We start from the raw sequence: 25,434 nt of genomic DNA on the forward strand, positions 1-25,434 counted from the left end.
TGCGTCTCAGAAGCCTCTGGCAAACGTCTCTGCTGAAGACCTGCGAAACTCACTCTGCAGGCAGTGTGGAACTGTGAGGGTTGAGGCTGAGCTGAACTCTCAGAAGTAAGATGGTTTTGGACAAGGCGTTCAGCTACCCTCTCACGTATGGAACTTAGTATGTAGCACCAGTCTACCACAGGAATTACTAGGAAATCGCTGAACTGAGCTTGGAGGCACTAGTCTTGTGTGCCGGGTGATTCCAATTACCTCTCCCAGCACTTCCGTCAAACAGCGAGCCTAGGCCTTTTAGAAGCCAAGGGTACCAGCAGGCTGGATGTGGAGGTACAGGCCATAAGCTCAACTCTCAGAAGTGTATATGCATGGGAGGCAGATGTCTGCTACCCACTCGGACATGGGAGTTGGAACCTAGCTACACTGTGATTGAAGAAGGCCATTGGAAATCGCTGTATTCAACTCAGATACACGGGAGTTCAGGCCCAGTGCTCACACATGCTTTTCCCGCAACCTCTCCCAGCCACTAACTTTAGGATGTTAGCAGCTACTCCTACAGTCAGGCAGGATGCGGGAGGGTTCTGCCCTGTCCTCAGCTCTCACAGGGAAGCATGTCTTGAAGCCAGCTGTCAACTAGCTGCATTCCTATGGCAGTGAGAATGTAGCAGTACTCTGAGTCAGGAGGTTCCAAGATTACCACTCTACTGCACCTGGAGATACCCTCCAGGTCTGCATTGTTACCCTGCGTCTCAGAAGCCTCTGGCAAACGTCTCTGCTGAAGACCTGCGAAACTCACTCTGCAGGCAGTGTGGAACTGTGAGGGACTGAGGGTGAGCTCAACTCTCAGAAGTAAGATGGTTTTGGACAAGGCGTTCAGCTACCCTCTCACGTATGTAACTTAGTATGTAGCACCAGTCTACCACAGGAATTACTAGGAAATCGCTGAACTGAGCTTGGAGGCACTAGTCTTGTGTGCCGGGTGATTCCAATTACCTCTCCCAGCACTTCCGTCAAACAGCGAGCCTAGGCCTTTTAGAGGCCAAGGGTACCAGCAGGCTGGATGTGGAGGTACAGGCCAGAAGCTCAACTCTCAGAAGTGTATATGCATGGGAGGCAGATGTCTGCTACCCACTCGGACATGGGAGTTGGAAGCTAGCTACACTGTGATTGAAGAAGGCCATTGGAAATCGCTGTATTCAACTCAGATACACGGGAGTTCAGGCCCAGTGCTCACACATGCTTTTCCCGCAACCTCTCCCAGCCACTAACTTTAGGAAGTTAGCAGCTACTCCTACAGTCATGCAGGATGCGGGAGGCTTCTGCCCTGTCCTCAGCTCTCACAGGGAAGCATGTCTTGAAGCCAGCTGTCAACTAGCTGCATTCCTATGGCAGTGAGAAGGTAGCAGTACTCTGAGTCAGGAGGTTCCAAGATTACCACTCTACTGCACCTGGAGATACCCTCCAGGTCTGCATTGTTACCCTGCGTCTCAGAAGCCTCTGGCAAACGTCTCTGCTGAAGACCTGCGAAACTCACTCTGCAGGCAGTGTGGAACTGTGAGGGACTGAGGGTGGGCTCAACTCTCAGAAGTAAGATGCTTTTGGACAAGGCGTTCAGCTACCATCTCACATATGGAACTTAGTATGTAGCACCTGTCTACCACAAGAATTACTGGGAAATCGTGAATTGACCTTGGAGGCACTCGTCTTGTGTGCGGGAGATTCCAATTACCTCTCCCAGCACTTCCGTCAAACAGCGAGCCTAGGCCTTTTAGAACCCAAGGGTACCAGCAGGCTGGATGTGGAGGTACAGGCCATAAGCTCAACTCTCAGAAGTGTGTATGCATGGGAGGCCGATGTCTGCTACCTGCTCGTACATGTGATTTGGAACCTAGCTACACTCTGGTTGAGGAAAGCCGTTGGAAATCGCTGTATTCAACTCAGATACACGGGAGTTCAGGCCCAGTGCTCACACATGCTTTTTCCGCAACCTCTCCCATCCACTAACATTAGGATGTTAGCAGCTACTCCTACAGTCAGGCAGCATGCGGGAGGGTTCTGCCCTGTCCTCAGCTCTCTCAGGGAAGCATGTCTTGAAGCCAGCTAGCTGTCAACTAGCTGCATTCCTATGGCAGTGAGAAGGTAGCAGTATTCGGAGTCAGGAGGTTCCAAGATTACCAGTCGACTGCACCTGGGGATACCCTCCAGGTCTGCATTGTTACCCTGCGTCTCAGAAGCCTCTGGCAAACGTCTCTGCTGAAGACCTGCGAAACTCACTCTGCAGGCAGTGTGGAACTGTGAGGGACTGAGGGTGAGCTCAACTCTCAGAAGTAAGATGGTTTTGGACAAGGCGTTCAGCTACCCTCTCACGTATGGAACTTAGTATGTAGCACCAGTCTACCACAGGAATTACTAGGAAATCGCTGAACTGAGCTTGGAGGCACTAGTCTTGTGTGCCGGGTGATTCCAATTACCTCTCCCAGCACTTCCGTCAAACAGCGAGCCTAGGCCTTTTAGAAGCCAAGGGTACCAGCAGGCTGGATGTGGAGGTACAGGCCATAAGCTCAACTCTCAGAAGTGTATATGCATGGGAGGCAGAGTTCTGCTACCCACTCGGACATGGGATTTGGAACCTAGCTACACTGTGATTGAAGAAGGCCATTGGAAATCGCTGTATTCAACTCAGATACACGGGAGTTCAGGCCCAGTGCTCACACATGCTTTTCCCGCAACCTCTCCCAGCCACTAACTTTAGGATGTTAGCAGCTACTCCTACAGTCATGCAGGATGCGGGAGGCTTCTGCCCTGTCCTCAGCTCTCACAGGGAAGCATGTCTTGAAGCCAGCTGTCAACTAGCTGCATTCCTATGGCAGTGAGAAGGTAGCAGTACTCTGAGTCAGGAGGTTCCAAGATTACCACTCTACTGCACCTGGAGATACCCTCCAGGTCTGCATTGTTAACTTGTACTCAGAAGCCTCTGGCAATCGTCTCTGGTGAAGACGTGTGAAACTCACTCTGCAGGCAGTGTGGAACTGTGAGGGACTGAGGGTGGGCTCAACTCTCAGAAGTAAGATGCTTTTGGACAAGGCGTACAGCTACCATCTCACATATGGAACTTAGTATGTAGCACCTGTCTACCACAAGAATTACTGGGAAATCGTGTATTGAGCTTGGAGGCACTCGTCTTGTGTGCCGGGAGATTCCAATTACCTCTCCCAGCACTTCCGTCAAACAGCGAGCCTAGGCCTTTTAGAAGCCAAGGGTACCAGCAGGCTGGATGTGGAGGTACAGGCCATAAGCTCAACTCTCAGAAGTGTGTATGCATGGGAGGCAGATGTCTGCTACCCGCTCGTACATGGGATTTGGAACCTAGCTACACTGTGATTGAAGAAGGCCATTGGAAATCGCTGTATTCAACTCAGATACACGGGAGTTCAGGCCCAGTGCTCACACATGCTTTTCCCGCAACCTCTCGCAGCCACTAACATTAGGATGTTAGCAGCTACTCCTACAGTCAGGCAGCATGCGGGAGGGTTCTGCCCTGTCCTCAGCTCTCTCAGGGAAGCATGTCTTGAAGCCAGCTAGCTGTCAACTAGCTGCATTCCTATGGCAGTGAGAAGGTAGCAGTATTCTGAGTCAGGATGTTCCAAGATTACCAGTCGACTGCACCTGGGGATACCCTCCAGGTCTGCATTGTTACCCTGCGTCTCAGAAGCCTCTGGCAAACGTCTCTGCTGAGACCTGCGAAACTCACTCTGCAGGCAGTGTGGAACTCTGAGGGACTGAGGCTGAGCTCAACTCTCACAAGTAAGATGGTTTTGGACAAGGCGTTCAGCTACCCTCTCACGTATGGAACTTAGTATGTAGCACCAGTCTACCACAGGAATTACTAGGAAATCGCTGAACTGAGCTTGGAGGCACTAGTCTTGTGTGCCGGGTGATTCCAATTACCTCTCCCAGCACTTCCGTCAAACAGCGAGCCTAGGCCTTTTAGAAGCCAAGGGTACCAGCAGGCTGGATGTGGAGGTACAGGCCATAAGCTCAACTCTCAGAAGTGTATATGCATGGGAGGCAGATGTCTGCTACCCACTCGGACATGGGAGTTGGAACCTAGCTACACTGTGATTGAAGAAGGCCATTGGAAATCGCTGTATTCAACTCAGATACACGGGAGTTCAGGCCCAGTGCTCACACATGCTTTTCCCGCAACCTCTCCCAGCCACTAACTTTAGGATGTTAGCAGCTACTCCTACAGTCAGGCAGGATGCGGGAGGGTTCTGCCCTGTCCTCAGCTCTCACAGGGAAGCATGTCTTGAAGCCAGCTGTCAACTAGCTGCATTCCTATGGCAGTGAGAAGGTAGCAGTACTCTGAGTCAGGAGGTTCCAAGATTACCACTCTACTGCACCTGGAGATACCCTCCAGGTCTGCATTGTTACCCTGCGTCTCAGAAGCCTCTGGCAAACGTCTCTGCTGAAGACCTGCGAAACTCACTCTGCAGGCAGTGTGGAACTGTGAGGGAATGAGGGTGAGCTCAACTCTCAGAAGTAAGATGGTTTTGGACAAGGCGTTCAGCTACCCTCTCACGTATGGAACTTAGTATGTAGCACCAGTCTACCACAGGAATTACTAGGAAATCGCTGAACTGAGCTTGGAGGCACTAGTCTTGTGTGCCGGGTGATTCCAATTACCTCTCCCAGCACTTCCGTCAAACAGCGAGCCTAGGCCTTTTAGAGGCCAAGGGTACCAGCAGGCTGGATGTGGAGGTACAGGCCAGAAGCTCAACTCTCAGAAGTGTATATGCATGGGAGGCAGATGTCTGCTACCCACTCGGACATGGGAGTTGGAACCTAGCTACACTGTGATTGAAGAAGGCCATTGGAAATCGCTGTATTCAACTCAGATACACGGGAGTTCCGGCCCAGTGCTCACACATGCTTTTCCCGCAACCTCTCCCAGCCACTAACATTAGGTTTTTAGCAGCTACTCCTACAGTCAGGCAGCATGCGGAAGGGTTCTGCCCTGTCCTCAGCTCTCTCAGGGAAGCATGTCTTGAAGCCAGCTGTCAACTAGCTGCATTCCTATGGCAGTGAGAAGGTAGCAGTATTCTGAGTCAGGAGGTTCCAAGATTACCAGTCGACTGCACCTGGGGATACCCTCCAGGTCTGCATTGTTACCCTGCGTCTCAGAAGCCTCTGGCAAACGTCTCTGCTGAACACCTGCGAAACTCACTCTGCAGGCAGTGTGGAACTGTGAGGGACTGAGGGTGGGCTCAACTCTCAGAAGTAAGATGCTTTTGGACAAGGCGTTCAGCTACCATCTCACATATGGAACTTAGTATGTAGCACCTGTCTACCACAAGAAGTACTGGGAAATCGTGAATTGAGCTTGGAGGCACTCGTCTTGTGTGCCGGGAGATTCCAATTACCTCTCCCAGCACTTCCGTCAAACAGCGAGCCTAGGCCTTTTAGAAGCCAAGGGTACCAGCAGGCTGGATGTGGAGGTACAGGCCATAAGCTCAACTCTCAGAAGTGTGTATGCATGGGAGGCAGATGTCTGCTACCCGCTCGTACATGGGATTTGGAACCTAGCTACAGTCTGGTTGAGGAAAGCCGTTGGAAATCGCTGTATTCAACTCAGATACACGGGAGTTCAGGCCCAGTGTTCACACATGCTTTTTCCGCAACCTCTCCCAGCCGCTAACATTAGGATGTTAGCAGCTACTCCTACAGTCAGGCAGCATGCGGGAGGGTTCTGTCCTGTCCTCAGCTCTCTCAGGGAAGCATGTCTTGAAGCCAGCTAGCTGTCAACTAGCTGCATTCCTATGGCAGTGAGAAGGTAGCAGTATTCGGAGTCAGGAGGTTCCAAGATTACCAGTCGACTGCACCTGGGGATACCCTCCAGGTCTGCATTGTTACCCTGCGTCTCAGAAGCCTCTGGCAAACGTCTCTGCTGAAGACCTGCGAAACTCACTCTGCAGGCAGTGTGGAACTGTGAGGGACTGAGGGTGAGCTCAACTCTCAGAAGTAAGATGGTTTTGGACAAGGCGTTCAGCTACCCTCTCACGTATGGAACTTAGTATGTAGCACCAGTCTACCACAGGAATTACTAGGAAATCGCTGAACTGAGCTTGGAGGCACTAGTCTTGTGTGCCGGGTGATTACAATTACCTCTCCCAGCACTTCCGTCAAACAGCGAGCCTAGGCCTTTTAGAAGCCAAGGGTACCAGCAGGCTGGATGTGGAGGTACAGGCCATAAGCTCAACTCTCAGAAGTGTATATGCATGGGAGGCAGATGTCTGCTACCCACTCGGACATGGGAGTTGGAACCTAGCTACACTGTGATTGAAGAAGGCCATTGGAAATCGCTGTATTCAACTCAGATACACGGGAGTTCAGGCCCAGTGCTCACACATGCTTTTCCCGCAACCTCTCCCAGCCACTAACTTTAGGATGTTAGCAGCTACTCCTACAGTCATGCAGGATGCGGGAGGCTTCTGCCCTGTCCTCAGCTCTCACAGGGAAGCATGTCTTGAAGCCAGCTGTCAACTAGCTGCATTCCTATGGCAGTGAGAAGGTAGCAGTACTCTGAGTCAGGAGGTTCCAAGATTACCACTCTACTGCACCTGGAGATACCCTCCAGGTCTGCATTGTTAACTTGTACTCAGAAGCCTCTGGCAATCGTCTCTGGTGAAGACGTGTGAAACTCACTCTGCAGGCAGTGTGGAACTGTGAGGGACTGAGGGTGGGCTCAACTCTCAGAAGTAAGATGCTTTTGGACAAGGCGTTCAGCTACCATCTCACATATGGAACTTAGTATGTAGCACCTGTCTACCACAAGAATTACTGGGAAATCGTGTACTGAGCTTGGAGGCACTCGTCTTGTGTGCCGGGAGATTCCAATTACCTCTCCCAGCACTTCCGTCAAACAGCGAGCCTAGGCCTTTTAGAAGCCAAGGGTACCAGCAGGCTGGATGTGGAGGTACAGGCCATAAGCTCAACTCTCAGAAGTGTGTATGCATGGGAGGCAGATGTCTGCTACCCGCTCGTACATGGGATTTGGAACCTAGCTACACTCTGGTTGAGGAAAGCCGTTGGAAATCGCTGTATTCAACTCAGATACACGGGAGTTCAGGCCCAGTGCTCACACATGATTTTCCGCAACCTCTCCCAGCCACTAACATTAGGATGTTAGCAGCTACTCCTACAGTCAGGCAGCATGCGGGAGGGTTCTGCCCTGTCCTCAGCTCTCTCAGGGAAGCATGTCTTGAAGCCAGCTAGCTGTCAACTAGCTGCATTCCTATGACAGTGAGAAGGTAGCAGTATTCTGAGTCAGGAGGTTCCAAGATTACCAGTCTACTGCACCTGGGGATACCCTCCAGGTCTGCATTGTTACCCTGCGTCTCAGAAGCCTCTGGCAAACGTCTCTGCTGAAGACCTGCGAAACTCACTCTGCAGGCAGTGTGGAACTGTGAGGGACTGAGGCTGAGCTCAACTCTCAGAAGTAAGATGGTTTTGGACAAGGCGTTCAGCTACCGTCTCATGTATGGAACTTAGTATGTAGCACCAGTCTACCATAGGAATTACTAGGAAATCGCTGAACTGAGCTTGGAGGCACTAGTCTTGTGTGCCGGGTGATTCCAATTACCTCTCCCAGCACTTCCGTCAAACAGCGAGCCTAGGCCTTTTAGAAGCCAAGGGTACCAGCAGGCTGGATGTGGAGGTACAGGCCATAAGCTCAACTCTCAGAAGTGTATATGCATGGGAGGCAGATGTCTGCTACCCACTCGGACATGGGAGTTGGAACCTAGCTAGACTGTGATTGAAGAAGGCCATTGGAAATCGCTGTATTCAACTCAGATACACGGGAGTTCAGGCCCAGTGCTCACACATGCTTTTCCCGCAACCTTTCCCAGCCACTAACTTTAGGATGTTAGCAGCTACTCCTACAGTCATGCAGGATGCGGGAGGCTTCTGCCCTGTCCTCAGCTCTCACAGGGAAGCATGTCGTGAAGCCAGCTGTCAACTAGCTGCATTCCTATGGCAGTGAGGAGGTAGCAGTACTCTGAGTCAGGAGGTTCCAAGATTACCACTCTACTGCACCTGGAGATACCCTCCAGGTCTGCATTGTTACCCTGCGTCTCAGAAGCCTCTGGCAAACGTCTCTGCTGAAGACCTGCGAAACGCACTCTGCAGGCAGTGTGGAACTGTGAGGGACTGAGGGTGGGCTCAACTCTCAGAAGTAAGATGCTTTTGGACAAGGCGTTCAGCTACCATCTCACATATGGAACTTAGTATGTAGCACCTGTCTACCACAAGAATTACTGGGAAATCGTGAATTGAGCTTGGAGGCACTCGTCTTTTGTGCGGGAGATTCCAATTACCTCTCCCAGCACTTCCGTCAAACAGCGAGCCTAGGCCTTTTAGAACCCAAGGGTACCAGCAGGCTGGATGTGGAGGTACAGGCCATAAGCTCAACTCTCAGAAGTGTGTATGCATGGGAGGCCGATGTCTGCTACCTGCTCGTACATGGGATTTGGAACCTAGCTACACTCTGGTTGAGGAAAGCCGTTAGAAATCGCTGTATTCAACTCAGATAAACGGGAGTTCAGGCCCAGTGCTCACACATGCTTTTTCCGCAACCTCTCCCATCCACTAACATTAGGATGTTAGCAGCTACTCCTACAGTCAGGCAGCATGAGGGAGGGTACTGCCCTGTCCTCAGCTCTCTCAGGGAAGCATGTCTTGAAGCCAGCTAGCTGTCAACTAGCTGCATTCCTATGGCAGTGAGAAGGTAGCAGTATTCGGAGTCAGGAGGTTCCAAGATTACCAGTCGACTGCACCTGGGGATACCCTCCAGGTCTGCATTGTTACCCTGCGTCTCAGAAGCCTCTGGCAAACGTCTCTGCTGAAGACCTGCGAAACTCACTCGGCAGGCAGTGTGGAACTGTGAGGGACTGAGGCTGAGCTCAACTCTCAGAAGTAAGATGGTTTTGGACAAGGCGTTCAGCTACCCTCTCACGTATGGAACTTAGTATGTAGCACCAGTCTACCACAGGAATTACTAGGAAATCGCTGAACTGAGCTTGGAGGCACTAGTCTTGTGTGCCGGGTGATTCCAATTACCTCTCCCAACACTTCCGTCAAACAGCGAGCCTAGGCCTTTTAGAAGCCAAGGGTACCAGCAGGCTGGATGTGGAGGTACAGGCCATAAGCTCAACTCTCAGAAGTGTATATGCATGGGAGGCAGATGTCTGCTACCCACTCGGACATGGGAGTTGGAACCTAGCTACACTGTGATTGAAGAAGGCCATTGGAAATCGCTGTATTCAACTCAGATACACGGGAGTTCAGGCCCAGTGCTCACACATGCTTTTCCCGCAACCTCTCCCAGCCACTAACTTTAGGATGTTAGCAGCTACTCCTACAGTCAGGCAGGATGCGGGAGGGTTCTGCCCTATCCTCAGCTCTCACAGGGAAGCATGTCTTGAAGCCAGCTGTCAACTAGCTGCATTCCTATGGCAGTGAGAATGTAGCAGTACTCTGAGTCAGGAGGTTCCAAGATTACCACTCTACTGCACCTGGAGATACCCTCCAGGTCTGCATTGTTACCCTGCGTCTCAGAAGCCTCTGGCAAACGTCTCTGCTGAAGACCTGCGAAACTCACTCTGCAGGCAGTGTGGAACTGTGAGGGACTGAGGGTGAGCTCAACTCTCAGAAGTAAGATGGTTTTGGACAAGGCGTTCAGCTACCCTCTCACGTATGGAACTTAGTATGTAGCAACAGTCTACCACCGGAATTACTAGGAAATCGCTGAACTGAGCTTGGAGGCACTAGTCTTGTGTGCCGGGTGATTCCAATTACCTCTCCCAGCACTTCCGTCAAACAGCGAGCCTAGGCCTTTTAGAAGCCAAGGGTACCAGCAGGCTGGATGTGGAGGTACAGGCCATAAGCTCAACTCTCAGAAGTGTATATGCATGGGAGGCAGATGTCTGCTACCCACTCGGACATGGGAGTTGGAACCTAGCTACACTGTGATTGAAGAAGGCCATTGGAAATCGCTGTATTCAACTCAGATACACGGGAGTTCAGGCCCAGTGCTCACACATGCTTTTCCCGCAACCTCTCCCAGCCACTAACTTTAGGATGTTAGCAGCTACTCCTACAGTCAGGCAGGATGCGAGAGGGTTCTGCCCTGTCCTCAGCTCTCACAGGGAAGCATGTCTTGAAGCCAGCTGTCAACTAGCTGCATTCCTATGGCAGTGAGAAGGTAGCAGTACTCTGAGTCAGGAGGTTCCAAGATTACCACTCTACTGCACCTGGAGATACCCTCCAGGTCTGCATTGTTAACTTGTACTCAGAAGACTCTGGCAATCGTCTCTGGTGAAGACGTGTGAAACTCACTCTGCAGGCAGTGTGGAAGTGTGAGGGACTGAGGGTGGGCTCAACTCTCAGAAGTAAGATGCTTTTGGACAAGGCGTTCAGCTACCTTCTCACATATGGAACTTAGTATGTAGCACCTGTCTACCACAAGAATTACTGGGAAATCGTGAATTGAGCTTGGAGGCACTCGTCTTGCGTGCCGGGAGATTCCAATTACCTCTCCCAGCACTTCCGTCAAACAGCGAGCCTAGGCCTTTTAGAACCCAAGTGTACCAGCAGGCTGGATGTGGAGGTACAGGCCATAAGCTCAACTCTCAGAAGTGTGTATGCATGGGAGGCAGATGTCTGCTACCCGCTCGTACATGGGATTTGGAACCTAGCTACACTGTGATTGAAGAAGGCCATTGGAAATCGCTGTATTCAACTCAGATACACGGGAGTTCAGGCCGAGTGCTCACACATGCTTTTCCCGCAACCTCTCCCAGCCACTAACTTTAGGATGTTAGCAGCTACTCCTACAGTCAGGCAGCATGCGGGAGGGTTCTGCCCTGTCCTCAGCTCTCTCAGGGAAGCATGTCTTGAAGCCAGCTAGCTGTCAACTAGCTGCATTCCTATGGCAGTGAGAAGGTAGCAGTATTCTGAGTCAGGAGGTTCCAAGATTACCAGTCGACTGCACCTGGGGATACCCTCCAGGTCTGCATTGTTACCCTGCGTCTCAGAAGCCTCTGGCAAACGTCTCTGGTGAAGACCTGCGAAACTCACTCTGCAGGCAGTGTGGAACTGTGAGGGACTGAGGCTGAGCTCAACTCTCAGAAGTAAGATGGTTTTGGAAAAGGCGTTCAGCTACCCTCTCACGTATGGAATTTAGTATGTAGCACCTGTCTACCACAAGAATTACTGGGAAATCGTGAATTGAGCTTGGAGGCACTCGTCTTGTGTGCCGGGAGATTCCAATTACCTCTCCCAGCACTTCCGTCAAACAGCGAGCCTAGGCCTTTTAGAAGCCAAGGGTACCAGCAGGCTGCATGTGGAGGTACAGGCCATAAGCTCAACTCTCAGAAGTGTATATGCATGGGAGGCAGATGTCTGCTACCCACTCGGACATGGGAGTTGGAACCTAGCTACACTGTGATTGAAGAAGGCCATTGGAAATCGCTGTATTCAACTCAGATACACGGGAGTTCAGGCCCAGTGCTCACACATGCTTTTCCCGCAACCTCTCCCAGCCACTAACATTAGGTTTTTAGCAGCTACTCCTACAGTCAGGCAGCATGCGGGAGGGTTCTGCCCTGTCCTCAGCTCTCTCAGGGAAGCATGTCTTGAAGCCAGCTGTCAACTAGCTGCATTCCTATGGCAGTGAGAAGGTAGCAGTATTCTGAGTCAGGAGGTTCCAAGATTACCAGTCGACTGCACCTGGGGATACCCTCCAGGTCTGCATTGTTACCCTGCGTCTCAGAAGCCTCTGGCAAACGTCTCTGCTGAAGACCTGCGAAACTCACTCTGCAGGCAGTTTGGAACTGTGAGGGACTGAGGCTGAGCTCAACTCTCAGAAGTAAGATGGTTTTGGACAAGGCGTTCAGCTACCCTCTCACGTATGGAACTTAGTATGTAGCACCAGTCTACCACAGGAATTACTAGGAAATCGCTGAACTGAGCTTGGAGGCACTAGTCTTGTGTGCCGGGTGATTCCAATTACCTCTCCCAGCACTTCCGTCAAACAGCGAGCCTAGGCCTTTTAGAAGCCAAGGGTACCAGCAGGCTGCATGTGGAGGTACAGGCCATAAGCTCAACTCTCAGAAGTGTATATGCATGGGAGGCAGATGTCTGCTACCCACTCGGACATGGGAGTTGGAACCTAGCTACACTGTGATTGAAGAAGGCCATTGGAAATCGCTGTATTTAACTCAGATACAGGGGAGTTCAGGCCCAGTGCTCACACATGCTTTTCCCGCAACCTCTCCCAGCCACTAACTTTAGGATGTTAGCAGCTACTCCTACAGTCAGGCAGCATGCGGGAGGGTTCTGCCCTGTCCTCAGCTCTCTCAGGGAAGCATGTCTTGAAGCCAGCTAGCTGTCAACTAGCTGCATTCCTATGGCAGTGAGAAGGTAGCAGTATTCTGAGTCAGGAGGTTCCAAGATTACCAGTCGACTGCACCTGGGGATACCCTCCAGGTCTGCATTGTTACCCTGCGTCTCAGAAGCCTCTGGCAAACGTCTCTGGTGAAGACCTGCGAAACTCACTCTGCATGCAGTGTGGAACTGTGAGGGACTGAGGCTGAGCTCAACTCTCAGAAGTAAGATGGTTTTGGAAAAGGCGTTCAGCTACCCTCTCACGTATGGAATTTAGTATGTAGCACCTGTCTACCACAAGAATTACTGGGAAATCGTGAATTGAGCTTGGAGGCACTCGTCTTGTGTGCCGGGAGATTCCAATTACCTCTCCCAGCACTTCCGTCAAACAGCGAGCCTAGGCCTTTTAGAAGCCAAGGGTACCAACAGGCTGCATGTGGAGGTACAGGCCATAAGCTCAACTCTCAGAAGTGTATATGCATGGGAGGCAGATGTCTGCTACCCACTCGGACATGGGAGTTGGAACCTAGCTACACTGTGATTGAAGAAGGCCATTGGAAATCGCTGTATTCAACTCAGATACACGGGAGTTCAGGCCCAGTGCTCACACATGCTTTTCCCGCAAACTCTCCCAGCCACTAACATAAGGATGTTAGCAGCTACTCCTACAGTCAGGCAGGATGCGGGAGGGTTCTGCCCTGTCCTCAGCTCTCACAGGGAAGCATGTCTTGAAGCCAGCTGTCAACTAGCTGCATTCCTATGGCAGTGAGAAGGTAGCAGTATTCGGAGTCAGGAGGTTCCAAGATTACCAGTCGACTGCACCTGGGGATACCCTCCAGGTCTGCATTGTTACCCTGCGTCTCAGAAGCCTCTGGCAAACGTCTCTGCTGAAGACCTGCGAAACTCACTCGGCAGGCAGTGTGGAATTGTGAGGGACTGAGGCTGAGCTCAACTCTCAGAAGTTAGATGGTTTTAGGGATCCCTGGGTGGCGCAGCGGTTTAGCGCCTGCCTTTGGCCTGGGGCGCGATCCTGGAGACCCGGGATCGAATCCCACGTCAGGCTCCCGGTGCATGGAGCCTGCTTCTCCCTCTGCCTGTGTCTCTGCCTCTCTCTCTCTCTCACTGTGTGCCTATCATAAATAAATAAAAATTAAAAAAAAAAAAAAAGAAGTTAGATGGTTTTGGACAAGGCGTTCAGCTACCATCTCACGTATGGAACTTACTATGTAGCACCAGTCTACCACAGGTATTACTAGGAAATCGCTGAACTGAGCTTGGAGGCACTAGTCTTGTGTGCCGGGTGATTCCAATTACCTCTCCCAGCACTTCCGTCAAACAGCGAGCCTAGGCCTTTTAGAAGCCAAGGGTACCAGCAGGCTGGATGTGGAGGTACAGGCCAGAAGCTCAACTCTCAGAAGTGTATATGCATGGGAGGCAGATGTCTGCTACCCACTCGGACATGGGAGTTGGAACCTAGCTACACTGTGATTGAAGAAGGCCATTGGAAATCGCTGTATTCAACTCAGATACACGGGAGTTCAGGCCCAGTGCTCACACATGCTTTTCCCGCAACCTCTCCCAGCCACTAACATTAGGTTTTTAGCAGCTACTCCTACAGTCAGGCAGCATGCGGGAGGGTTCTGCCCTGTCCTCAGCTCTCTCAGGGAAGCATGTCTTGAAGCCAGCTGTCAACTAGCTGCATTCCTATGGCAGTGAGAAGGTAGCAGTATTCTGAGTCAGGAGGTTCCAAGATTACCAGTCGACTGCACCTGGGGATACCCTCCAGGTCTGCATTGTTACCCTGCGTCTCAGAAGCCTCTGGCAAACGTCTCTGCTGAAGACCTGCGAAACTCACTCTGCAGGCAGTTTGGAACTGTGAGGGACTGAGGCTGAGCTCAACTCTCAGAAGTAAGATGGTTTTGGACAAGGCGTTCAGCTACCCTCTCACGTATGGAACTTAGTCTGTAGCACCAGTCTACCACAGGAATTACTAGGAAATCGCTGAACTGAGCTTGGAGGCACTAATCTTGTGTGCCGCGTGATTCCAAATACCTCTCCCAGCACTTCCGTCAAACAGCGAGTCTAGGCCTTTTAGAAGCCAAGGGTACCAGCAGGCTGGATGTGGAGGTACAGGCCATAAGCTCAACTCTCAGAAGTGTATATGCATGGGAGGCAGATGTCTGCTACCCACTCGGACATGGGAGTTGGAACCTAGCTACACTGTGATTGAAGAAGGCCATTGGAAATCGCTGTATTCAACTCAGATACACGGGAGTTCAGGCCCAGTGCTCACACATGCTTTTCCCGCAACCTCTCCCAGCCACTAACTTTAGGATGTTAGCAGCTACTCCTACAGTCATGCAGGATGCGGGAGGGTTCTGCCCTGTCCTCAGCTCTCACAGGGAAGCATGTCTTGAAGCCAGCTGTCAACTAGCTGCATTCATATGGCACTGAGAAGGTAGCAGTACTCTGAGTCAGGAGGTTCCAAGATTACCACTCTACTGCACCTGGAGATACCCTCCAGGTCTGCATTGTTAACTTGTACTCAGAAGCCTCTGGCAATCGTCTCTGGTGAAGACGTGTGAAACTCACTCTGCAGGCAGTGTGGAACTGTGAGGGACTGAGGGTGGGCTCAACTCTCAGAAGTAAGATGCTTTTGGACAAGGCGTTCAGCTACCATCTCACATATGGAACTTAGTATGTAGCACCTGTCTACCACAAGAATTACTGGGAAATCGTGAATTGAGCTTGGAGGCACTCGTCTTGTGTGCCGGGAGATTCCAATTACCTCTCCCAGCACTTCCGTCAAACAGCGAGCCTAGGCCTTTTAGAAGCCAAGGGTACCAGCAGGCTGGATGTGGAGGTACAGGCCATAAGCTCAACTCTCAGAAGTGTGTATGCATGGGAGGCAGATGTCTGCTACCCGCTCGTACATGGGATTTGGAACCTAGCTACACTCTGGTTGAGGAAAGCCGTTGGAAATCGCTGTATTCAACTCAGATACACGGGAGTTCAGGCCCAGTGTTCACACATGCTTTTTCCGCAACCTCTCCCAGCCACTAACATTAGGATGTTAGCAGCTACTCCTACAGTCAGGCAGCATGCGGGAGGGTTCTGCCCTGTCCTCAGCTCTCTCAGGGAAGCATGTCTTGAAGCCAGCTAGCTGTCAACTAGCTGCATTCCTATGGCAGTGAGAAGGTAGCAGTATTCTGAGTCAGGAGGTTCCAAGATTACCAGTCGCCTGCACCTGGGGATACCCTCCAGGTCTGCATTGTTACCCTGCGTCTCAGAAGCCTCTGGCAAACGTCTCTGCTGAAGACCTGCGAAACTCACTCTGCAGGCAGTGTAGAACTGTGAGGGACTGAGGCTGAGCTCAACTCTCAGAAGTAAGATGGTTTTGGACAAGGCGTTCAGCTACCCTCTCACGTATGGAACTTAGTCTGTAGCACCAGTCTACCACAGGAATTACTAGGAAATCGCTGAACTGAGCTTGGAGGCACTAGTCTTGTTTGCCGGGTGATTCCAATTACCTCTCCCAGCACTTCCGTCAAACAGCGAGCCTAGGCCTTTTAGAAGCCAAGGGTACCAGCAGGCTGCATGTGGAGGTACAGGCCATAAGCTCAACTCTCAGAAGTGTATATGCATGGGAGGCAGATGTCTGCTACCGACTCGGACATGGGAGTTGGAACCTAGCTACACTGTGATTGAAGAAGGCCATTGGAAATCGCTGTATTCAACTCAGATACACGGGAGTTCAGGCCCAGTGCTCACACATGATTTTCCGCAACCTCTCCCAGCCACTAACATTAGGATGTTAGCAGCTACTCCTACAGTCAGGCAGCATGCGGGAGGGTTCTGCCCTGTCCTCAGCTCTCTCAGGGAAGCATGTCTTGAAGCCAGCTAGCTGTCAACTAGCTGCATTCCTATGACAGTGAGAAGGTAGCAGTATTCTGAGTCAGGAGGTTCCAAGATTACCAGTCGACTGCACCTGGGTTTACCCTCCAGGTCTGCATTGTTACCCTGCGTCTCAGAAGCCTCTGGCAAACGTCTCTGCTGAAGACCTGCGAAACTCATTCGGCAGGCAGTGTGGAACTGTGAGGGACTGAGGCTGAGCTCAACTCTCAGAAGTTAGATTGTTTTAGGGATCCCTGGGTGGCGCAGCGGTTTAGCGCCTGCCTTTGGCCTGGGGCGCGATCCTGGAGACCCGGGATCGAATCCCACGTCAGGCTCCCGGTGCATGGAGCCTGCTTCTCCCTCTGCCTGTGTCTCTGCCTCTCTCTCTCTCTCACTGTGTGCCTATCATAAATAAATAAAAATTAAAAAAAAAAAAAAGAAGTTAGATGGTTTTGGACAAGGCGTTCAGCTACCATCTCACGTATGGAACTTACTATGTAGCACCAGTCTACCACAGGTATTACTAGGAAATCGCTGAACTGAGCTTGGAGGCACTAGTCTTGTGTGCCGGGTGATTCCAATTACCTCTCCCAGCACTTCCGTCTAACAGCGAGCCTAGGCCTTTTAGAAGCCAAGGGTACCAGCAGGCTGGATGTGGAGGTACAGGCCAGAAGCTCAACTCTCAGAAGTGTATATGCATGGGAGGCAGATGTCTGCTACCCACTCGGACATGGGAGTTGGAACCTAGCTACACTGTGATTGAAGAAGGCCATTGGAAATCGCTGTATTCAACTCAGATACACGGGAGTTCAGGCCCAGTGCTCACACATGCTTTTCCCGCAACCTCTCCCAGCCACTAACATTAGGTTTTTAGCAGCTACTCCTACAGTCAGGCAGCATGCGGGAGGGTTCTGCCCTGTCCTCAGCTCTCTCAGGGAAGCATGTCTTGAAGCCAGCTGTCAACTAGCTGCATTCCTATGGCAGTGAGAAGGTAGCAGTATTCTGAGTCAGGAGGTTCCAAGATTACCAGTCGACTACACCTGGGGATACCCTCCAGGTCTGCATTGTTACCCTGCGTCTCAGAAGCCTCTGGCAAACGTCTCTGCTGAAGACCTGCGAAACTCACTCTGCAGGCAGTGAGGAACTGTGAGGGACTGAGGCTGAGCTCAACTCTCAGAAGTAAGATGGTTTTGGACAAGGCGTTCAGCTACCCTCTCACGTATGGAACTTAGTCTGTAGCACCAGTCTACCACAGGAATTACTAGGAAATCGCTGAACTGAGCTTGGAGGCACTAATCTTGTGTGCCGCGTGATTCCAAATACCTCTCCCAGCACTTCCGTCAAACAGCGAGTCTAGGCCTTTTAGAAGCCAAGGGTACCAGCAGGCTGGATGTGGAGGTACAGGCCATAAGCTCAACTCTCAGAAGTGTATATGCATGGGAGGCAGATGTCTGCTACACACTCGGACATGGGAGTTGGAACCTAGCTACACTGTGATTGAAGAAGGCCATTGGAAATCGCTGTATTCAACTCAGATACACGGGAGTTCAGGCCCAGTGCTCACACATGCTTTTCCCGCAACCTCTCCCAGCCACTAACTTTAGGATGTTAGCAGCTACTCCTACAGTCATGCAGGATGCGGGAGGGTTCTGCCCTGTCATCAGCTCTCACAGGGAAGCATGTCTTGAAGCCAGCTGTCAACTAGCTGCATTCATATGGCACTGAGAAGGTAGCAGTACTCTGAGTCAGGAGGTTCCAAGATTACCACTCTACTGCACCTGGAGATACCCTCCAGGTCTGCATTGTTAACTTGTACTCAGAAGCCTCTGGCAATCGTCTCTGGTGAAGACGTGTGAAACTCACTCTGCAGGCAGTGTGGAACTGTGAGGGACTGAGGGTGGGCTCAACTCTCAGAAGTAAGATGCTTTTGGACAAGGCGTTCAGCTACCATCTCACATATGGAACTTAGTATGTAGCACCTGTCTACCACAAGAATTACTGGGAAATCGGGAATTGAGCTTGGAGGCACTCGTCTTGTGTGCCGGGAGATTCCAATTACCTCTCCCAGCACTTCCGTCAAACAGCGAGCCTAGGCCTTTTAGAAGCCAAGGGTACCAGCAGGCTGGATGTGGAGGTACAGGCCATAAGCTCAACTCTCAGAAGTGTGTATGCATGGGAGGCAGATGTCTGCTACCCGCTCGTACATGGGATTTGGAACATAGCTACACTCTGGTTGAGGAAAGCCGTTGGAAATCGCTGTATTCAACTCAGATACACGGGAGTTCAGGCCCAGTGTTCACACATGCTTTTTCCGCAACCTCTCCCAGCCACTAACATTAGGATGTTAGCAGCTAGTCCTACAGTCAGGCAGCATGCGGGAGGGTTCTGCCCTGTCCTCAGCTCTCTCAGGGAAGCATGTCTTGAAGCCAGCTGTCAACTAGCTGCATTCCTATGGCAGTGAGAAGGTAGCAGTATTCTGAGTCAGGAGGTTCCAAGATTACCAGTCGACTGCACCTAGGGATACCCTCCAGGTCTGCATTGTTACCCTGCGTCTCAGAAGCCTCTGGCAAACTTCTCTGGTGAAGACCTGCGAAACTCACTCTGCAGGCAGTGTGGAACTGTGAGGGACTGAGGCTGAGCTCAACTCTCAGAAGTAAGATGGTTTTGGACAAGGCGTTCAGCTACCGTCTCACGTATGGAACTTAGTATGTAGCACCAGTCTACCATAGGAATTACTAGGAAATCGCTGAACTGAGCTTGGAGGCACTAGTCTTGTGTGCCGGGTGATTCCAATTACCTCTCCCAGCACTTCCGTCAAACAGCGAGCCTAGGCCTTTTAGAAGCCAAGGGTACCAGCAGGCTGGATGTGGAGGTACAGGCCATAAGCTCAACTCTCAGAAGTGTATATGCATGGGAGGCAGATGTCTGCTACCCACTCGGACATGGGAGTTGGAACCTAGCTACACTGTGATTGAAGAAGGCCATTGGAAATCGCTGTATTCAACTCAGATACAGGGGAGTTCAGGCCCAGTGCTCACACATGCTTTTCCCGCAACCTCTCCCAGCCACTAACTTTAGGATGTTAGCAGCTACTCCTACAGTCATGCAGGATGCGGGAGGGTTCTGCCCTGTCCTCAGCTCTCACAGGGAAGCATGTCTTGAAGCCAGCTGTCAACTAGCTGCATTCCTATGGCACTGAGAAGGTAGCAGTACTCTGAGTCAGGAGGTTCCAAGATTACCACTCTACTGCACCTGGAGATACCCTCCAGGTCTGCATTGTTAACTTGTACTCAGAAGCCTCTGGCAATCGTCTCTGTTGAAGACCTGTGAAACTCACTCTGCAGGCAGTGTGGAACTGTGAGGGACTGAGGGTGGGCTCAACTCTCAGAAGTAAGATGCTTTTGGACAAGGCGTTCAGCTACCATCTCACATATGGAACTTGGTATGTAGCACCTGTCGACCACAAGAATTACTGGGAAATCGGGAATTGAGCTTGGAGGCACTCGTCTTGTGTGCCGGGAGATTCCAATTACCTCTCCCAGCACTTCCGTCAAACAGCGAGCCTAGGCCTTTTAGAAGCCAAGGGTACCAGCAGGCTGGATGTGGAGGTACAGGCCATAAGCTCAACTCTCAGAAGTGTGTATGCATGGGAGGCAGATGTCTGCTACCCGCTCGTACATGGGATTTAGAACATAGCTACACTCTGGTTGAGGAAAGCCGTTGGAAATCGCTGTATTCAACTCAGATACACGGGAGTTCAGGCCCAGTGCTCACACATGATTTTCCGCAACCTCTCCCAGCCACTAACATTAGGATGTTAGCAGCTACTCCTACAGTCAGGCAGCATGCGGGAGGGTTCTGCCCTGTCCTCAGCGCTCTCAGGGAAGCATGTCTTGAAGCCAGCTGTCAACTAGCTGCATTCCTATGGCAGTGAGAAGGTAGCAGTATTCTGAGTCAGGAGGTTCCAAGATTACCACTCTACTGCACCTGGAGATACCCTCCAGGTCTGCATTGTTAACTTGTACTCAGAAGCCTCTGGCAATCGTCTCTGTTGAAGACCTGTGAAACTCACTCTGCAGGCAGTGTGGAACTGTGAGGGACTGAGGGTGGGCTCAACTCTCAGAAGTAAGATGCTTTTGGACAAGGCGTTCAGCTACCATCTCACATATGGAACTTAGTATGTAGCACCTGTCTACCACAAGAATTACTGGGAAATCGGGAATTGAGCTTGGAGGCACTCGTCTTGTGTGCCGGGAGATTCCAATTACCTCTCCCAGCACTTCCGTCAAACAGCGAGCCTAGGCCTTTTAGAAGCCAAGGGTACCAGCAGGCTGGATGTGGAGGTACAGGCCATAAGCTCAACTCTCAGAAGTGTGTATGCATGGGAGGCAGATGTCTGCTACCCGCTCGTACATGGGATTTGGAACATAGCTACACTCTGGTTGAGGAAAGCCGTTGGAAATCGCTGTATTCAACTCAGATACACGGGAGTTCAGGCCCAGTGCTCACACATGATTTTCCGCAACCTCTCCCAGCCACTAACATTAGGATGTTAGCAGCTACTCCTACAGTCAGGCAGCATGCGGGAGGGTTCTGCCCTGTCCTCAGCTCTCTCAGGGAAGCATGTCTTGAAGCCAGCTGTCAACTAGCTGCATTCCTATGGCAGTGAGAAGGTAGCAGTATTCTGAGTCAGGAGGTTCCAAGATTACCAGTCGACTGCACCTGGGGATACCCTCCAGGTCTGCATTGTTACCCTGCGTCTCAGAAGCCTCTGGCAAACTTCTCTGGTGAAGACCTGCGAAACTCACTCTGCAGGCAGTGTGGAACTGTGAGGGACTGAGGCTGAGCTCAACTCTCAGAAGTAAGATGGTTTTGGACAAGGCGTTCAGCTACCGTCTCACGTATGGAACTTAGTATGTAGCACCAGTCTACCATAGGAATTACTAGGAAATCGCTGAACTGAGCTTGGAGGCACTAGTCTTGTGTGACGGGTGATTCCAATTACCTCTCCCAGCACTTCCGTCAAACAGCGAGCCTAGGCCTTTTAGAAGCCAAGGGTACCAGCAGGCTGGATGTGGAGGTACAGGCCATAAGCTCAACTCTCAGAAGTGTATATGCATGGGAGGCAGATGTCTGCTACCCACTCGGACATGGGAGTTGGAACCTAGCTACACTGTGATTGAAGAAGGCCATTGGAAATCGCTGTATTCAACTCAGATACACGGGAGTTCAGGCCCAGTCCTCACACATGCTTTTCCCGCAACCTATCCCAGCCACTAACTTTAGGATGTTAGCAGCTACTCCTACAGTCATGCAGGATGCGGGAGGGTTCTGCCCTGTCCTCAGCTCTCACAGGGAAGCATGTCTTGAAGCCAGCTGTCAACTAGCTGCATTCCTATGGCAGTGAGAAGGTAGCAGTACTCTGGGTCAGGAGGTTCCAAGATTACCACTCTACTGCACCTGGAGATACCCTCCAGGTCTGCATTGTTAACTTGTACTCAGAAGCCTCTGGCAATCGTCTCTGGTGAAGACGTGTGAAACTCACTCTGCAGGCAGTGTGGAAGTGTGAGGGACTGAGGGTGTGCTCAACTCTCAGAAGTAAGATGCTTTTGGACAAGGCGTTCAGCTACCTTCTCACATATGGAACTTAGTATGTAGCACCTGTCTACCACAAGAATTACTGGGAAATCGTGAATTGAGCTTGGAGGCACTCGTCTTGTGTGCCGGCAGATTCCAATTACCTCTCCCAGCACTTCCGTCAAACAGCGAGCCTAGGCCTTTTAGAAGCCAAGGGTACCAGGAGGCTGGATGTGGAGGTACAGGCCATAAGCTCAACACTCAGAAGTGTGTATGCATGGGAGGCAGATGTCTGCTACCCGCTCGTACATGGGATTTGGAACCTAGCTATACTCTGGTTTAGGAAAGCCGTTGGAAATCGCTGTATTCAACTCAGATACACGGGAGTTCAGGCCAAGGGCTCACACATGCTTTTCCCGCAACCTCTCCCAGCCACTAACATTAGGATATTAGCAGCTACTCCTACAGTCAGGCAGCATGCGGGAGGGTTCTGCCCTGTCCTCAGCTCTCTCAGGGAAGCATGTCTTGAAGCCAGCTAGCTGTCAACTAGCTGCATTCCTATGGCAGTGAGAAGGTAGCAGTATTCTGAGTCAGGAGGTTCCAAGATTACCAGTCGACTGCACCTGGGATACCCTCCAGGTCTGCATTGTTACCCTGCGTCTCAGAAGCCTCTGGCAAACGTCTCTGCTGAAGACCTGCGAAACTCACTCGGCAGGCAGTGTGGAACTGTGAGGGACTGAGGCTGAGCTCAACTCTCAGAAGTAAGATGGTTTTGGACAAGGCGTTCAGCTACCCTCTCAAGTATGGAACTTAGTGTGTAGCACCACTCTACCACAGGAATTACTAGGAAATCGCTGAACTGAGCTTGGAGGCATTAGTCTTGTGTGCCGGGTGATTCAAATTACCTCTCCCAGCACTTCCGTCAAACAGCGAGCCTAGGCCTTTTAGAAACCAAGGGTACCAGCAGGCTGGATGTGGAGGTACAGGCCATAAGCTCAACTCTCAGAAGTGTGTATGCATGGGAGGCAGATGTCTGCTACCCGCTCGTACATGGCATTTGGAACCTAGCTAAACTCTGGTTTAGGAAAGCCGTTGGAAATCGCTGTATTCAACTCAGATACACGGGAGTTCAGGCCAAGTGCTCACACATGCTTTTCCCGCAACCTCTCCCAGCCACTAACATTAGGATGTTAGCAGCTACTCCTACAATCAGGCAGCATGCGGGAGGGTTCTGCCCTGTCCTCAGCTCTCTCAAAGAAGCATGTCTTGAAGCCAGCTAGCTGTCAACTAGCTGCATTCCTATGGCAGTGAGAAGGTAGCAGTATTCTGAGTCAGGAGGTTCCAAGATTACCAGTCGACTGCACCTGGGGATACCCTCCAGGTCTGCATTGTTACCCTGCGTCTCAGAAGCCTCTGGCAAACGTCTCTGCTGAAGACCTGCGAAACTCACTATGCAGGCAGTGTGGAACTGTGAGGGACTGAGGCAGAGCTCAACTCTCAGAAGTAAGATGGTTTTGGACAAGGCGTTCAGCTACCCTCTCACGTATGGAACTTAGTATGTAGCACCTGTCTACCACAGGAATTACTAGGAAATCGCTGAACTGAGCTTGGAGGCACTAGTCTTGTGTGCCGGGTGATTCCAATTACCTCTCCCAGCACTTCCGTCAAACAGCGAGCCTAGGCCTTTTAGAAGCCAAGGGTACCAGCAGGCTGGTTGTGGAGGTACAGGCCATAAGCTCAACTCTCAGAAGTGTATATGCATGGGAGGCAGATGTCTGCTACCCACTCAGACTTGGGAGTTGGAACCTAGCTACACTGTGATTGAAGAAGGCCATTGGAAATCGCTGTATTCAACTCAGATACACGGGAGTTCAGGCCCAGTGCTCACACATGCTTTTCCCGCAACCTCTCCCAGCCACTAACTTTAGGATGTTAGCAGCTACTCCTACATTCAGGCAGGATGCGGGAGGGTTCTGCCCTGTCCTCAGCTCTCACAGGGAAGCATGTCTTGAAGCCAGCTGTCAACTAGCTGCATTCCTATGGCAGTGAGAAGGTAGCAGTACTCTGAGTCAGGAGGTTCCAAGATTACCACTCTACTGCACCTGGAGATACCTTCAAGGTCTGCATTGTTAACTTGTACTCAGAAGCCTATGGCAATCGTCTCTGTTGAAGACATGCGAAACTCACTCTGCAGGCAGTGTGGAAATGTGAGGGACTGAGGGTGAGCTCAACTCTCAGAAGTAAGATGGTTTTGGACAAGGCGTTCAGCTACCCTCTCACGTATGGAACTTAGTATGTAGCACCAGTCTACCACAGGAATTACTAGGAAATCGCTGAACTGAGCTTGGAGGCACTAGTCTTGTGTGCCGGGTGATTCCAATTACCTCTCCCAGCACTTCCGTCAAACAGCGAGCCTAGGCCTTTTAGAAGCCAAGGGTACCAGCAGGCTGGATGTGGAGGTACAGGCCATAAGCTCAACTCTCAGAAGTGTATATGCATGGGAGGCAGATGTCTGCTACCCACTCGGACATGGGAGTTGGAACCTAGCTACACTGTGATTGAAGAAGGCCATTGGAAATCGCTGTATTCAACTCAGATACACGGGAGTTCAGGCCCAGTTCTCACACATATTTTTCCCGCAACCTCTCCCAGCCACTAACTTTAGGATGTTAGCAGCTACTCCTACAGTCAGGCAGGATGCGGGAGGGTTCTGCCCTGTCCTCAGCTCTCACAGGGAAGCATGTCTTGAAGCCAGCTGTCAACTAGCTGCATTCCTATGGCAGTGAGAAGGTAGCAGTACTCTGAGTCAGGAGGCTCCAAGATTACCACTCTACTGCACCTGGAGATACCCTCCAGGTCTGCATTGTTAACTTGTCCTCAGTAGCCTCTGGCAATCGTCTCTGGTGAAGACGTGTGAAACTCACTCTGCAGGCAGTGTGGAAATGTGAGGGACTGAGGGTGGGCTCAACTCTCAGAAGTAAGATGCTTTTGGACAAGGCGTTCAGCTACCATCTCACATATGGATATTAGTATGTAGCACCTGTCTACCACAAGAATTACTGGGAAATCGTGAATTGAGCTTGGAGGCACTCGTCTTGTGTGCCGGGAGATTCCAATTACCTCTCCCAGCACTTCCGTCAAACAGCGAGCCTAGGCCTTTTAGAAGCCAAGGGTACCAGCAGGCTGGATGTGGAGGTACAGGCCATAAGCTCAACTCTCAGAAGTGTATATGCATGGGAGGCAGATGTCTGCTACCCACTCGGACATGGGAGTTAGAACCTAGCTACACTGTGATTGAAGAAGGCCATTGGAAATCGCTGTATTCAACTCAGATACACGGGAGTTCAGGCCCAGTGCTCACACATGCTTTTCCCGCAACCTCTCCCAGCCACTAACTTTAGGATGTTAGCAGCTACTCCTACAGTCATGCAGGATGCGGGAGGGTTCTGCCCTGTCCTCAGCTCTCACAGGGAAGCATGTCTTGAAGCCAACTGTCAACTAGCTGCATTCCTATGGCAGTGA

Source organism: Canis lupus, chromosome 25 (genome assembly GCF_048164855.1).
Source record: "Canis lupus baileyi chromosome 25, mCanLup2.hap1, whole genome shotgun sequence".
NCBI lineage: Eukaryota > Metazoa > Chordata > Mammalia > Carnivora > Canidae > Canis > Canis lupus.